The 15,136-nt window shown below is 49.8% G+C and overlaps 1 pseudogene; it reads right to left on the reverse strand.

Annotated features, from left to right (window-relative positions):
• Nucleotides 1-15,136, reverse strand: part of LOC138498468 (zinc finger protein 850-like) — a 202,954-nt pseudogene that overhangs the window by 179,267 nt on the left and 8,551 nt on the right.

The following is a 15,136-nucleotide window of genomic DNA, read 5'->3' on the forward strand; positions in this document are numbered from 1 at the left end:
CATCCTCCTGATAAAACTAGTGTCAGCTGCTGTCTTTACTTCCACCTTTATCCCCCCTTGCACACCCCAACTCAGACTCTACCACTGACACTGCTCTGAGCAACTTCCACCTGTCCATCACCAACACTCTTGGAAGTATTGCCCCAGTCATGAGGATCTGCCTGAAACCTGCCTCCAAGTGCAACACCTGATACAACTCTGAACTTGCGGCTCTGTAACGATAGTGCAGAGCTGTGGAACAGGGTGGCAAACTTCAGGCTCAATCTCTGACAAACTGGCCTGCTGCCTGCTCCAAAGGCAATACAGACTCTGCCAAGAAAAGGGCACATATTCAGGCACGGGTATCTGGTGCATTCATTCCAACTCGGCTAAACTTTTCAAATTCTGCAGGGAACTACCCAACCCCTCTGCAGTCTCTTCCTCTACTATTCCTTCTCAGGCTCTCTGCAACGCACTGGCCACTCACTTCACCACCAAAACTCCCTGAGCAGCCTTGTTCTTCACCCTCCCAACCCATCCCTCACCCCCTTGCCTCCCTTGGCAACTCCCTGTTAGGTAAGTATGTGTACAGTCCAACTGGTGCAGGACTTTACAAGACATCTCTTGGTATTAGGTAACCCACCTTTTAATATAGGCCTGTACTACACAAGTTTAGGGAGCCAGGACAACCAAAGTCAATGGGCCAGTTCAAAGTTCTGATGCTCTCTTCTTAGAAAAGGTTTTAAAAATAGTTAGTAGTTCAGTAGAAAAATCACAGAAACTCAAGAGGAACCACCTTGAAGAAGCACCAGCTGGGAGGCCAGTGCAGGTGAGAGGAGGTCAACTCAAAAGGGTTTAAATTAGCACTCCCCAAGATAGTAAGAACCACAAATGGCAAAAGGTAGATATGATATGATAGGTTATTTATGACGTGCTTAATAACCAGAGGTTTCAAAGCGCGGACTCGGGGATTGAACCTATGTGGCTCTGTATCATCTTGCTTCCAAGGCAAGCACGTTGCTGCTGAGCTATCCTCCCGAGATATACCACAAGCCTCACAGTACCTGAGAATTGCAGGATTTGCTCCAGCTGGATGCCTTCCTGTTGCATTGCAGCAGACCATTGTTCATGGTCCTTGGTCGTGGTGGCAAAGGGAGGATTCCTGGCGGGCTCCTGCAGCAGCACTAGAGAGAGGGACTTTGCAGCAATGGATTCTCCCCGATTCAGTGGCTCTTTGTGGTTTTGGTGCCTTTGTCCCGGCACCAAAGAAGAACAAACTGCTCAGATTGGAAGTTACTTGATCCCTCAGTCCTGGACTCTGGATGAAGATTTCCTGCTTGTTTTGGGTCCTATAGCCCAGAAAGCGTTGGCCGGATTTGCACTTCATGGTCAGGGGTCCCCGGGCATTGGGATTCTACAGCCTTGGAATGTCAAAGCAAGTTGGGGGTTGCGCCAAAATAACCTAACCTTGTCTCAAGGCTCGTTGGTCCCACCATCCCAAGGTAGGAAATCGGCCCTTGTGGGTCTTCCCAGTTGAAACAAACAGGGGGTCATTACAGTTGCAGGGCTTCACCAGGCAATTCACGGTCCAGGAGGGTGCTGCTGCCATCTCTTCACGTCTTCTTCATCGGATGTTGTCCTCCAGTGGTCGACTCTGCCTCTAGTCCCAAAAATCTCAAATTTTAAGCAAGTTCCCTTTCATTCACAACCGTAGGCTGTCAATCACCCAGCAGGGTAGCGATCCTGCCGGACAGCCAGCCGGGCCAATTAGAGCTGGTTTTACTCAGGCACACCTAGAGACAAAAGCCAGGGAAGTTTCGGGACCCTCCCTCACTTCCTGCCTTTCCAGACACACTGGAGCCTGGGCAGGCTTCAGGGCTTAAGCCCACCAAAAGCAAAATGCACAAAGGGCTCGAACCTGATTCAAACAGTAAAAGCCCATAAGGAACCAACCACTCCAAGAAATGGCAAAAAATAAGACAGGGGACAAAAACCCGAGGCAGAAAAAAAAAAGAATAACATGAGGGGAGAGAAAAAAGTCCCACTCACTCAGGAGTTAAAATTAAAAAAAACCCAAGCTGGGGGGTGAGGGGGTCTCTAAGGTTAAAGGGAATTGGCACGGAAATGAAAATTCTCCCTAACACTCCCCCCTCCACCTTCCTCTTTCTACTCCTTTGCCCTTGTCAATGAAGGCTTCTTCCAAACAGGTTTCCCCTTGCTCATCCAGAACCATCAAGGACAACATTGGCTCTCTTGCCCCTGCACTCGCTGATCTCGGCAACCACTCCTTTGCTACTTGTTCTTTTCCCCTACTCCCTCAAGCACTCCCTTGTGCGCCCCTACTTAAAAAACCATCAGCAGACCCTACCTGTCCAGCCAACTACCTCCCTATCTCCATCACCCCCTTCCTGAGGAAACTCCTGGAGAAGTTGGTGCTGCCACAACTCAACTTTCCACAGCAATCAATCTGGTTTCTGAGCAACCAGAGGCCAAGACATTGCTCTTCTGAACACCCGTGAAAAACTGCTCGCATCTCTGGATTCCAATTCCACAGCTGTTCTCATCCTTCTTGGTCTCTCCTCTGCCAAGAAATTGTCAACCACTCATTCCTCCTACAAAGGCTCCATGACACCCTTGCGATCTCGGAGCGGGCACTGCACTGGCTGACCTCCTTCCGAACTGATGGCTCCTCCCAAGTCATCCTGGGCACCTTCTCCTCTCCTACTTCCTTTTCCATCTGTAGTGTCCCGCAGGGCTCTATCCATTCGCATTGGCGCTTTAACATCTACCTTACTCAGCTGGCACGCCTCTTGTCCTCCTTCTCCCTCAACTTCCACTGTTATGCAGACACACAACTGAGCACCACACACCTTGGGTAATAAGCAGTGCTCAAAAGCCTGAGGGTTTGTATCGCTATTTAAATGCAAATTATTATTCTTCAAACTTCCTGCTGACCCTCTTGCACCTTCCATCATCCCTGACTGCCTATCTGCCATCCAGGTCTGGTGCACTTCCAATGATCTCTGCCTCAATGCCAGCGAAACAGAGATCCTTCCCATTGGAACCTCTGTTCCAGATTTCTTCCCTTCACTTTGGCCTTCCTCCATGAGCTTCCCCCTGGTCTCTCTGAAGCCAGAAAAGAACACGTTACTTACCTGTAACCATTGTTCTCCAGCATGGGGTCTGGCATGGATTCACATGCTCATGAATAAAGAATAGAAAGCAGTACAACATTACACAACCACAGGAGGTGGCAAGGCTCAAAAGAAGCAATTTCTCTTACCTCCGTAACAGGCTCACCTTCAAGCGAGGTTGAGTAGCACTGCTTGGCCTACCCGGGACTCCTCTCTGGAATCCTTGTGGACGCAGTAGTATCTCGTGAAGGTGTGCATGGACCTCCACGTAGCAGTCCAGCAGGAGCACACCAGACAAGAAGGACGTCGTCGCAGCGATCGCTCTGGTGGAATGGTCTCTTGGACGGCCGGGCAGTGGTCAGTTCGCCAACCAATGACAGTGCATGATGCAGCCAGAGAGCCACCTTGAGATGGAAGCCTTGACAAGGCCTTCCCATGTTCACAGGACCAAAGTTCACCAACAGATGAAACGTCTTACGAAAACTATTTGTGCATGCCATGTAGAACTTGAGAGCACGAGCAACGTCCAGAGAGTGCAGAGTCCTTTAAGCCGGTGATGAAGGTTTCAGAAACAACACAGGCAACACCAAAGGCTTGTTGAGGTGGACGTCTGATGGAACCTTTGGTATGGAGGAAGGGTGCATCCGTAGCACCCTCAATTCGTGAAAAATCAGATATGGAGGATAGGGCCTGGATCTCACCCACCATCCTGGCAGAGGCGATGGCCACGAGGAAAGCCTTTTTCGATGAGAGGAACTTGAGAGGGGCCTGATGCATAGGCTCAAAGGGGCTCCCAAAAGCCTCGTCAGCACTACGTTGAGATCCCATGCCAGGGCAGGAGCCTTCACCGGCGGGAAAGATCGAAACAGTCCTTTGAGGAACTCCTTGACAAGAAAGTGGGGCCAAAGAGAGGATCGTCCTGGTAACTTGGTATAGAATGAGATGGCCGCCAGATGCTCCTTGATAGAGGTGTGCGCCAGCCCCACCTTGGCCAAGAACAACAAAATATGGAAGAATCTGCAGAGCCGTGACCCGCTGAGGGTTGATCTTCTCTGACCGGCACCACGTAGCGAAACGCTTCCACTAGTACCCGTAGTACTTGAGTCGATGTCGCTCTGGCATTGACAAGGCCAACCCTGCAGTCCGCCAGAAATGTGTATCCTCCAAACTCTAGGGTTGCAGGAGCGAAGCCCTAAGGTTCAGAGAACCTGGGTCGCGATGCAGGATTGAGCCTCCTTCCCTGGTGAGTAGATCTGCGACCACTGGCAGCTTGACCGGAGGCGATGCTGACATCCTGAGAAGGTCTGGGTATCGAAACTGCCTCGGCCACACGGGGGCAACGAGTATCATCCCACATCTGCACTGTTTGAGTTGATTGATGACTTGCAGCAGGAGAGGCAACAACAGGAACGCATACAGGAACAGGCCTTCCCACGGGAAGGAGAATGCAACCCCCATGCTCCTCGGCTAGTGGAACCTGCTGCCAAATTTCTGGCATTTGGAGTTTGCCGCTGCAAACAGATCAATCTGGGGTCTGCCCCACGATCCACCTGATCCTGCTGAAGTTCCCACTCATGGCAGGAGTGCAACTGCCTGCTGAGGGAGTCAGCGATCATGTTCTTGACTCCAGCTAGGTGAAAGCGGATGAGGAACGTCTCTTGGTCGAAGGCCCAGTGCCACAAGTTATGCGCCTCTCTGGAGAGCTCTGGGGATTGGGTGCCCCCTTGCTTCCTGATGAAGAACATTGTGGTGGTGTAGTCCATAAAGATTCTCACCACTGTGCCCTTCAGGGAAGGAAGAAATGACTTGAGGACCCAGAACACTGCCCACAGCTCCAGGATATTGATGTGGAGATCCTTCTCCTCTGGCAGCCACAGACCTCTGGCGTGCAGATGTCCAGTGTGGGATCTCCAGCCCTCCAGGGATGCGTCCATAGTGACCGTCTCCTAGTATGGGGGGGTTTGAAACCCTGTGCCCTGGGTGAAGTTGGGGCATACGCCCCACCACTTCACCACCCGACGGAACTCCTCGTCGAGAGGGATCTTGATTGCAAAGCTTCTGGACACTTGTATCCATCGGGCGTCCAGGAATTCCTGAAGAGGTTGCATCCGTAACCTGCAGAGACGGATAAGGTAGATGCAAGACGACATGCTGAGCAGCGACTTGATGGTCTGCACTGTGGCGGTATTCAGTGACAACAGCCATTAAACCTTCCCCAGTACGGCCACTGCCCTCTCCTCCGCAGTCGACGCTAGGCAGGAGACCGCGTTTAGCCTGGCTCCCAGTAACAGTGCGTTCTGTGATGGTGTCGAGCAGGATTTTGGATAACTGACAGAGAACCCCAGATCCGTCAGCAGCTGGACAGTGCTCTCTGTGTGTTCAATGGCTACTTCCCTTGACTTGGCCCAGATGAGCCAGTCGTCGAAGCACAAGTACACTTGTATCTCTCGTAGATGTAAATGGGCCGCCACTGGTGCCAGGCACTTGGTAAACACCCTGGACGCCGACTTTAGTATCTGTATCTGGAGTAGACTCTGGTGTCTTGCAGCTAGCTCCATCGCCCCCTTTCTCAGCATGGCCTTACCTCCCCTACGAGCGAAGGTATGTGCTGCTTCTGCCGGCTCACTGGAGGGATCTGGACACTTTTGCTGAAACTCCAGGGTATGTCCGTGGACAAGAGCGTCCAGGACCCATCCGTCGGTGGAGTTCTTCTTCCACTCGCTGACGAATCCCGCCAGCTGGCCTCCCACCGGGGTGCATGAGTGGGGGCCCGACCTCCTGGCCGGTTCAGTCCCACTTAGGTGCCTGCCTTCTGCCTTGGGGGAGATGACAGCACTGACCGCCTCCACCGAAAGCCTTAGAACAGCCTCTGTAGGCCTCCAGGGCCGTGGACCGGGAGGGCCAATGGTACGACAAGGAGCCACCATCAAAACCCTTCGTCCATCTGCTGGAGTTTCCACAGTGCTGTTGGGGAGTGCCCAGTGCACGAGCCGTATCAGTCTTGGTGGCCTTCAAGGACTCGTCGACAGCCTTCTGAAGAGGTTATCTTCAAAGGACATGTCCAGTACCATCATTTGGACATCCTGTCGGAAATTGGTGGCCTTCAGTCAGCCTCGACGACGGAGGCAGACACAGTTCCCCCATCAGTCGGATGTCTAGGGCCACCATGATGGCATGGTCCGACACCACTTTCCCTTCCTGGAGAAGGGATATTGCCTCCACCGGATGTCGTTGGGTAGCAACTGCAGAATCGGGCCCGCTTGTACCATAACTCCCTGTCGTATCTGGCCAGGATCACCAGTGCATTGGCCACCTTGATAGCCGATGCGGCAGAGTAGATGACCTTTCTCCCCATGGTGCAACTTCTTCCCCTCGTTGTCCGGAAGGAACCGAGGATGATGACAAGGGGTTAGACGACCTCTTCCTTGCAGCCGCCGACACCACCAAGTCCAGCGATGGTTACGTCTGTAGGCACTTGGATGCGGACTCCGGCACCCTGCACTTTTTCTCAAGCCTATTCCGCTTGCCTGGATTCTTCAATATGAGGGGCACTGCCATGATGGTCTTCCTTTTGGCCTTGCACCTCTGGTAAAGGAAGCCTTCCTTTTTGGTCTCCTTGGGTGTCATCTCAAAGAGATCAGATGCCCTGGCGACCATGGCATGAAATTACACCATCTCATCGAGCGGGATGCCCTTAGCTGCGGCGATCTGCTGGCTATCGTCGTCCATAGTCGCTGGTTCTGCCCCCCTTGGGGGTTGGGGAGGGGGCATGCAGTGCGGTGTGGAGGCTGATTTGGAGAAGTTGGATGGAGTTTCCTCTTCTGGATTTCTGACATCAACGTATGTAGGTCATCGAAAGGATGTCCAGCGATACATCTCTTTGTGGAGTTGGAGTGGTAGGCCTACTAGTCATCCTCCACGTCCTCCTGGATTGTGTATATGGACAACTGGTCTGAGGAAGAAACATATGTGTCCTGGGGTACGACTTGTGGCAGGCCTGTAGCCTCCTCACCCCCTTTTTTGCATCCCGAGGGGTAGGAATTGGGCTCAGCAACGGCATCATTTCTTCCAGTGTCTTTTCTACTGCCATGGGGGTAGGGATACCCTGGGATCCATCGGGGGTACCTTCCCTGGGTCAGCCTCTTAGACCTTTGTGAGAGTGGCTGCTACCAGCTTGATCGCCGACGACAGTTCTTGCGCCGCCTGGGCCTTTTTGGGTAGGCTGGCCACCATTCTTCCACACTAGGCTTCTAGGGCCTGTCCCACAGCTTAGCTGGGTTGGGCGACTTCCTTTTTGAGGAGGAGCTGGATCGAAGGCTGGAGATAATGATCACACGCTGCCCATCGCCGAGCCCTCTTGTGCAGAAACCCCGACGAAAACTTTCAGTGTTTGGCTTTGTCTTGGACCCATACGGATGGAGCGATCTCAAAGGACTTAGAAGCCTGCTCCTCGGACCGACCAGTCCTGGGTGAGGCATGTCCCTGGCTCGGGCACGGGGCAAATGCCTTGGCACTGAGCCACGCCACCAGCCTACTGTGACGATCCTTCATTGTTCTCTTAGAGAAATCCAGGCAGATTTCGCAATCTCCTTGTGGGCCAGCTGAAAGTAGAGGCACTGAAGGTGTTTGTCCCTCACAAACATATACTGCAGTCCGCATCTGGAGCAGAGCTTGAAAAGGGAGCTTCCCTCCTTCTCTTCTGACATGGTCAGGAGTGCGGAGTAGGCCCGATGGCCTTCTGGAAACTTCGACGAAACTCGATGATCCTTGCGCTTGAGGGACATTGAAATTCGCTGACAAACGGGTCCCTGCTTGTTGGCCGATGGAGAGAAAGAGCACACAGGCTCTGACAAAAATAGGACTTTTTCCTCGAAAAGAGCAAAAAGAAATGTAGAATAGCTCACGGAGCAAAACTCGAGGATTCCCAACACTTGAACGTGCAGTAAAAATCTGAAGATGGATGCCAGGAGAGGGGCTTAGGGAGAATACAGTGATTGGTTTAGAGGAGAAATACAGTTTGTAAGTGAAATTGTTTTTACTTTTACCGCAGGTACCCAGCTTGAAGGGGAATATTCATGAGCACGTGAATACATGCCAGACCCCATGCTGGAAAACCTTGAAGTCATCTTCGACTTCTCTCTCTCCTTCCTCCGTCACACTCAGGACATTGCCAAGAAGTCTGGGGTGAGGGACCACACCATCTGCAACTCTCTCTTAATAAATATTCCCACTCTAGACGCATGTGCTCCCCTGGTACCAACTCTCTGTGTAAAGCGTTTCACTAAACAAAAGGCAAGAAGTTGATCGCTTTCCTCAGCTGGCTCCCTTCTTTGGAACAGCCCCCTTCCTCTTCGTCTTGAGCAGTACTTTCTTGAATTCCAGAAGCTCCTCAAGACTATCCTCTTTGCACCCCCCTCCCTCTCCTCTGCTAATCTCATTTGCTTGGTATCCAGGGCCCGACCTCCCACACCGAATCGCCCCCAGCTTCTGTCTATTCTGAGCACTTGCCTCGGCACACCCTCCACACGGAAGGCTCGCACTTACCCATTGCACTTTACCTCTTGCTCACCCATGAGCACCCCAGCAACTATCCCATTCCCCCTCCCCGAGTATTCTGTACTTGCATTTTCTGAATACTCACAAGGCATAGTAGGTTTGCCCCCCCACTGTATTTACAATTTTTTTATGTTTCTCATCCCCTTGTCCCCCTCCCTGTTATCCTGTGGGTGCTTTGAATCAGAATTTCCTTGCTGTATTACTAACCGATTGGACTGCGTAATAAATCCTTCAAACCGTTTCTTAAGGTCAACAACAAAAGTGGACAGAGCCAGATGTTACAACTGAAACCATAGCCACCTTTGTGTGTTCGGAAACACCTTGGAATCCTCTGCAAGACCTCTCAAGAACTGAGTGTTCAAAGTTAGTGGTCATCCCAGTATTATGAGGTGGACTAACGAAGAGGAGGTCCAATGGTTGAAAAAGAAAAAAAAAGAAAGTAAAAAGGGACAAAAAAGAAGAAAAAAACAATACAAAAAATTAAAAGCAAGGGGTACCTGAGAGTAGATCCCAAAGACGGAGCAGAGGAGGTTCGCAATGTTAGAAAGGAACACTATTCTAGATACTGGTGAGTGAGTCCAAACGGCGACATGAAATTTAGTCCGAAGGATGAGGTCTGAAGTCGGGCATGTAGGGGGCTAACTGAAGTCAGAGAGGGCAAATTTCAAAGTATGTTTAGCCCTAGCACCCCACCAAAATCCCCAGTGTGGCTAATGAGAGAAAGGGATGTCCGTAGAGATGAGCGCATCCAGGGTGTGCCTGGCTAAGTGAGTCGGACCAAAGGGAAGAATGGGGAGGGAAAGTAAGAGGTTGTGGAAGAGTTACGTGGCTGCATCAGGAGAATCAAGAAGAATATTCAAGTCTCTGAGGAAGAGAAGCTTACAGGTAGAGGTCAGGAAAGAAGAGGCAAGGTGGCCCACTTCAAGAGGAAGAGGGAGACCAGCCCAGGGGTCGACACTTCATCAGATCATCAACCACTGTATGCAAAGCTTTCAGTTTGAGCCTCATTATCCTTCCGTAAGTGCGCTACTGTGGACACGGCACAGCTACATCACTACTTCCGGGGGATAAGACATCTCTACGTCGATGCCGGTGGTGGCAGCATAAGCATCGTTACGTCCCACGTGGGACCTCTCATGCTGAGAATGGTTTTGCTCCACTTGAATTTATTTTATTTGTGCATTTATAGCAGCGCACAAAGCCCATGGACATCTAGGAGCTAGTTACAGGTACAGTCATAGTGGAGAAGTGGTAAGGCAGTAGGGAAAGGAGGTTAGTTGAATAGCAAGTTAAAAGATCGCCCCACCCCGTGTTCTTCTGGCCGATTTGGAACTTTGTACCCCGGTAGAATTTTCCACACCTCAGTCAGGGTCGCAAGCGTAATTTTAGAGGCCCTCGTGCTGCCCTGTTCTAGTTTTCGCATCTCTTCCACAGAGTTCACAGGCAGCAAATGTCCCTGACATAGGCGGGGCTCGGAGGGGGCCACTTCGCTGCTTGCTACAGACAGGAGGTCAGAACAACAGTTGGAACCCACCTTCCTTACTCTCCCCTCACTCCTCCCTCCACCCGGCCTTGCCATTGGGGTGGGCTTGAGGTTCGATATTATGGAAAGGAGCAAGCCGGCTATTTCCGAGTGACAAAAATTGAGTCTCGCTTGACTGCCGTGCTATTATTCGGGGACCTCCCAGCTTTTCTTTTAGTCATGTTCCTTCTTTGCTTTGCAGTCTGGGAACTCTAGGCACTCGGGGCACACAGAATAAATACGGCTTGTTGTGTATATTGTTAATGGTACTCAGCTGCGTGGACAATCACATGCAATAAAGATACAAGTACATGGACAGTGCAAACAACACAGCAGTGAGCTTTTCCCAAAAGTCGAGCTGGCATTAGATGTCTAATCACTCTCAGGTAAAGCCAGGTTAAGCACAGAGAACAACCGGCTCTAGCTCCGCATAGCACTCCAGGAGCAGTACTACTGGGCAACAAGACGAGGCACGCCCCAGAGCTCAAGGGGCCGCCATTGTCCTTCTCCCCACCCACACCCTGTGCCTACAGGGCTCCAATCCTAGTCCAAGTTCTGTTTCGATCAAAGCATAGTCATGGTCCAAGACCAGCGGACCTACGGCCACATGCAAGCAGGTCAAACAAAGAATGAATAGCCAGGCGGGGGTGGAGGGTGTAGAGGAAGCAAATACGCACAGGGCGAGGCAACAAACAGCAAACCACAGATGTAGTAACATGGGCGGGAGTTCCCCGGAAAAGATGACAAAGAATGCTGCTGCACAGAAACCCTGGCAGCGCCAGACACAACGCCCTTCACCCGTTGTGGGCTTGATATGAGGCTGGATGTCAGAAAGTGAGAAAGTCAGCTGCAGGCGTTCTTCAGAGTGCCTGAAATAGACCACCTGCAGCAACACAGCCTCTAGGTACAAATAACCTTCTGCTTAAAACAGCCTGCGGTTCCGAACAGCCACCCTTAACCGCAGACAGACTTCACTAAATGCTGGCGCACCTCACACAAAAATGTGCAACGGCAACATTTAGTCAAGGTGATCAATACCAGGGACCACAAGAAAATGTGGAAACTCTTGGGAAAAACAAGGGCTGGTAAAGACCACTTAATAGTTAACTGTCAGTTCTTCACAGTGGTGCGACTATATACCCCAGAACTTTGTAAGTTCCAGAGTTGACGCTGAAGATATAAAGAACCTGGAGGCTTCAACATTGTAACAGACAAGGATGATATACTGAACAAAATAGCCAAGTTCAAAGGATCTCACGATCCAGGTCGTAAGGGACTTGCAAACATAGTATTCAAAAAAAGATCACGAGGCTTGGACCACGATATCAGAGATTATGTTCAGCAGGGTATGTGTGGAGGAAGATCACGAGGCTTGGACCCCGATATTGGAGATTATGTTCAGCAGGGTATGTGTGGAGGAAGATCACGAGGCTTGGACCCCGATATTGGAGATTATGTTCAGCAGGGTATGTCTGGAGGAAGATCACAAGGCTTGGACCCCAATATTGGAGATGTTCAGCAAGGTTTGTCTGGAGGAAGATCACGAGGCTTGGACCCCAATATTGGAGATGTTCAGCAAGGTTTGTCTGGAGGAAGAGCAATAGGCTTGGACCCCGATATTGGAGCTTATGTTCAGATGGGTATGTGTGGAGGAAGATCCCGAGGCTTGGACCATGATTTTGGAGATTATGTCAGCGAGGCATGTGTGCAGGAAGATCACGAGGCTTGGACCACGATATTGGAGAGTATTTTCAGCTAGGTATGTGTGGAGGAATATCCAGAGGCTTGGACCAAGATATTGGACATTATGTTCAGCAAGGTATGTGTTGAGGAAGATCCAAAGGCTTGGACCAAGATATTGGAGATTATGTTCAGCAAGGTATGTATGGAGGAATATTACAAGGCTTGGACCACGATACTGGAGATTATGTTCAGCAGGGCATGTGTGGAGGAAGATCACAAGGCTTGGACCCCGATATTGGAGATTATGTTCAGCAGGGTATGTGTGGAGGAAGATCCTGAGGCTTGGACCCTGATATTGGACATTATGTTCAGCAAGGTATGTGTTGAGGAAGATCACAAGGCTTGGACCACGATATTGAAGATTATGTTCAGCGAGGTATGTGCGGAGGGTGTCAAACCTGCATCTTTGAGGAAATCGGCATTAGTTCTGGTCTTCAAGAAAGGTACATTTACAGAACCCTCAAACTACAGGCTATCAATGCTCGACATAACAGGCAACATGTTAACTTCCTTTTTATTCAATGAAACACAGAAATGGGCAGACTATCTACATAGTGGTTAGATAAATTCCAAACAGAATTTAGACCTGGTTCTGGGGTGGTCCATAACATAAGACTCATGGACAAGCAACAAAGAAAGGCAGTCCTGGTGTGTAGGCAACTCTGGTAGATTTGAGCAGCATTTCACTCCAAATCGAGACCAAAGCCCAAGTGCCCTTTATTAGAACTTTTGGGGAAGGCCTCAGACGTAGAGCAAGATGATAGTTACACGTCACTGAGGAGCTCTACATTGAAACTGGTTGACTGGTGTCACAATTTGCCAAACAGTCTCTTTTTTCCAGTTTGTTGGCAAATTATTTCTTCAGCTCATGATATTCGCTCTCCCAATTGGTCTTGGTAGAAGGTGAAGAGTAGAATGTGGAAGTCCAAGAAGAGGAAAAGAACGGAACCGAGAAGCACATGGCGGCTGAGGAACGTCGAGAAGGACAATGAGAGGACAGAAATCAGCAGCCATTTTAAGCAAAGCTCCCAAGATAGCAAAACATTTTTAAAAATAATCTGGATTTCGCCTGCTTGGAACGAGTAGGTTTACCTATCTTTGCTGCTCACTTTCACATGTAATTGACTACATCATGATTTACAGTGAGGCGAGTGCTAGAATGTGGAAGAGAGCAAGATTATTCCTGAAAAGAAAATATACCAGTTCTAAAATATCTAAGCTCCTCCCCAGCAGGTGGTACCATAACACCAAGGGCCAGTTACTCTGGCCTAAAGCCAAGACTCTTAATGCTATACTTTCACATAAAGGCTTTGTCACATCAGTGATTGAGGCATTAATGGATATAGTCTCAATCACTCACCCCTCCTGCCAGGATGGTGCAATATAAGGATTTTAGATCACTCACATAGCACGTCATGCAGGGCTCGATATGTTTTATGACATGTTATGACTGAATCATGCTGCTGTCAGCAACAGTATCTTCAGGGTGTGAGCTGTAAGGACTTGATGAAGACCTAGGCCCACTTGATGGAGCCACATCTTGGAGCTTCACTCCCAGGGCAATGTGTGGGAGAGTGCTTCAAAGTGGGCCGAATGCACACGGGACGCTAGCCAATACCGGGCCCTACCACCTAACAATGCGAGTTAGTCATTATATCCCATAACTGGATACAAGAAGTTAATAAATAAGGGATACAGATGAGTTCAGGAGCCTGTAATACTCAGCTCACCTGACTTGCTAACCATTCACGAACGTGTGCAAGCGGGCATGTCACTGTCCTTAACTCACCTCCCTTCACAAGCGCAAGGGCTTCCTTTTCAAATACCTCATGCTGTGGCCCCTCTAGTGGGTGGCCAGGCAAGGGGAGTGTGGGTCTGTCATACTTCTGCACTCTGTACCATCCTTTTCATCGATTCTACCGCATGCTCTCAATTCCCCTCCAGAACGCTCACTCAATCATGCCTAGACAGAAAACAACACCCACCAAAGTGCAGACCTGGTGGTCCGCTTCGTTCAGGCCCCCCCCGCCCCCCCCCCCTCCCCGATTAAGGCTTTACCATCAACCCCTTGCTCCCCAGGTGATCAGCAAAAAGAACAACACACACTAGGTGTAGCTATCAATGGGCCTATTTAATTCACGAGTAGAACTCCACTCCTCCACCCCCTATAGCAAAGTGCTGAGATCCACCATGCAGATTCAATAGTGACTTACCAAATTAGTTTAATAGGAAGGCCCAGAGGAAGGGATTGACATAACATAATGGGTGTATTTGTAGAGTGCACCCACCCCCTCCCACACACACACACTGATGTATTTTGGTGTTATAGACAGAATGTAACAGATGTTCATGTTTACACAACTCAGTGGTACTCATTCAGTTAATCTTGGGTGGGTGAAGGGCTGGGTGGACCAGTGACTATGAGGTCAGATGCACGGATCCTTCTAGAGAATGCACTAGTCCACTGAGCGACATACCTGAACCCTAAACTTGGATCTGGACAACACTTCCAGGAAGAGGCAGGAAGGGAGACAAGACAGGAGAGAAGGAGATATAAGGGGTCCAGGAAGTAAGCGTGGGAGACAGGTTATCTCAGAAGCATAACAACCTTTGTAGAGAAACACACTACAGCAGTTATTTACCTTTTGGTGCCTGTGCTTCTTACGTTTTGTAGAGAAGGATGACACAATAGTGTGTCTAGATCTAGAAATGGAAAACATTATGTAAGTAAATACTACAAACACAAGACATCCTATAACCATATATAATCGAAACGTCCAAAGAGGAGCTGCCATTCTCCTCTCCCCGCCCAGTAATGCATCTTCCATCACACAAACAAGACAGGATTCACTGGATGTTTATGAAGAACAAGCAGAGACAACTTAACACTTGGCCAAAAAAGATGATCACTTTCTCACCAAAAGAGGAGTGAATAGTCGCCGGTCACTCACATACAGCAAATGATTGCCCAATTATTCCCTAAAAGACATATTTCACATTTAAAAACGTAGCATTCGAGGTCCCAGGGAGATAAAAAGGAGACTATCCACCCAGGGCAGTTTCTAGTCCATGTGATGCCCAGGGCGAAACACTACAATGTGCCCCCCACCCTTGGCATACATGACACTCCCAAACTACATTTGACGGTTAACTTGTACCCAATGTCAATGCTATACAAATGAAACAGGTTTTTATTACATCG

Source organism: Ambystoma mexicanum, chromosome 5q, assembly GCF_040938575.1.
Source record: "Ambystoma mexicanum isolate Mex_15411 chromosome 5q, UKY_AmexF1_1, whole genome shotgun sequence".
In the NCBI taxonomy this organism is placed as follows: domain Eukaryota; kingdom Metazoa; phylum Chordata; class Amphibia; order Caudata; family Ambystomatidae; genus Ambystoma; species Ambystoma mexicanum.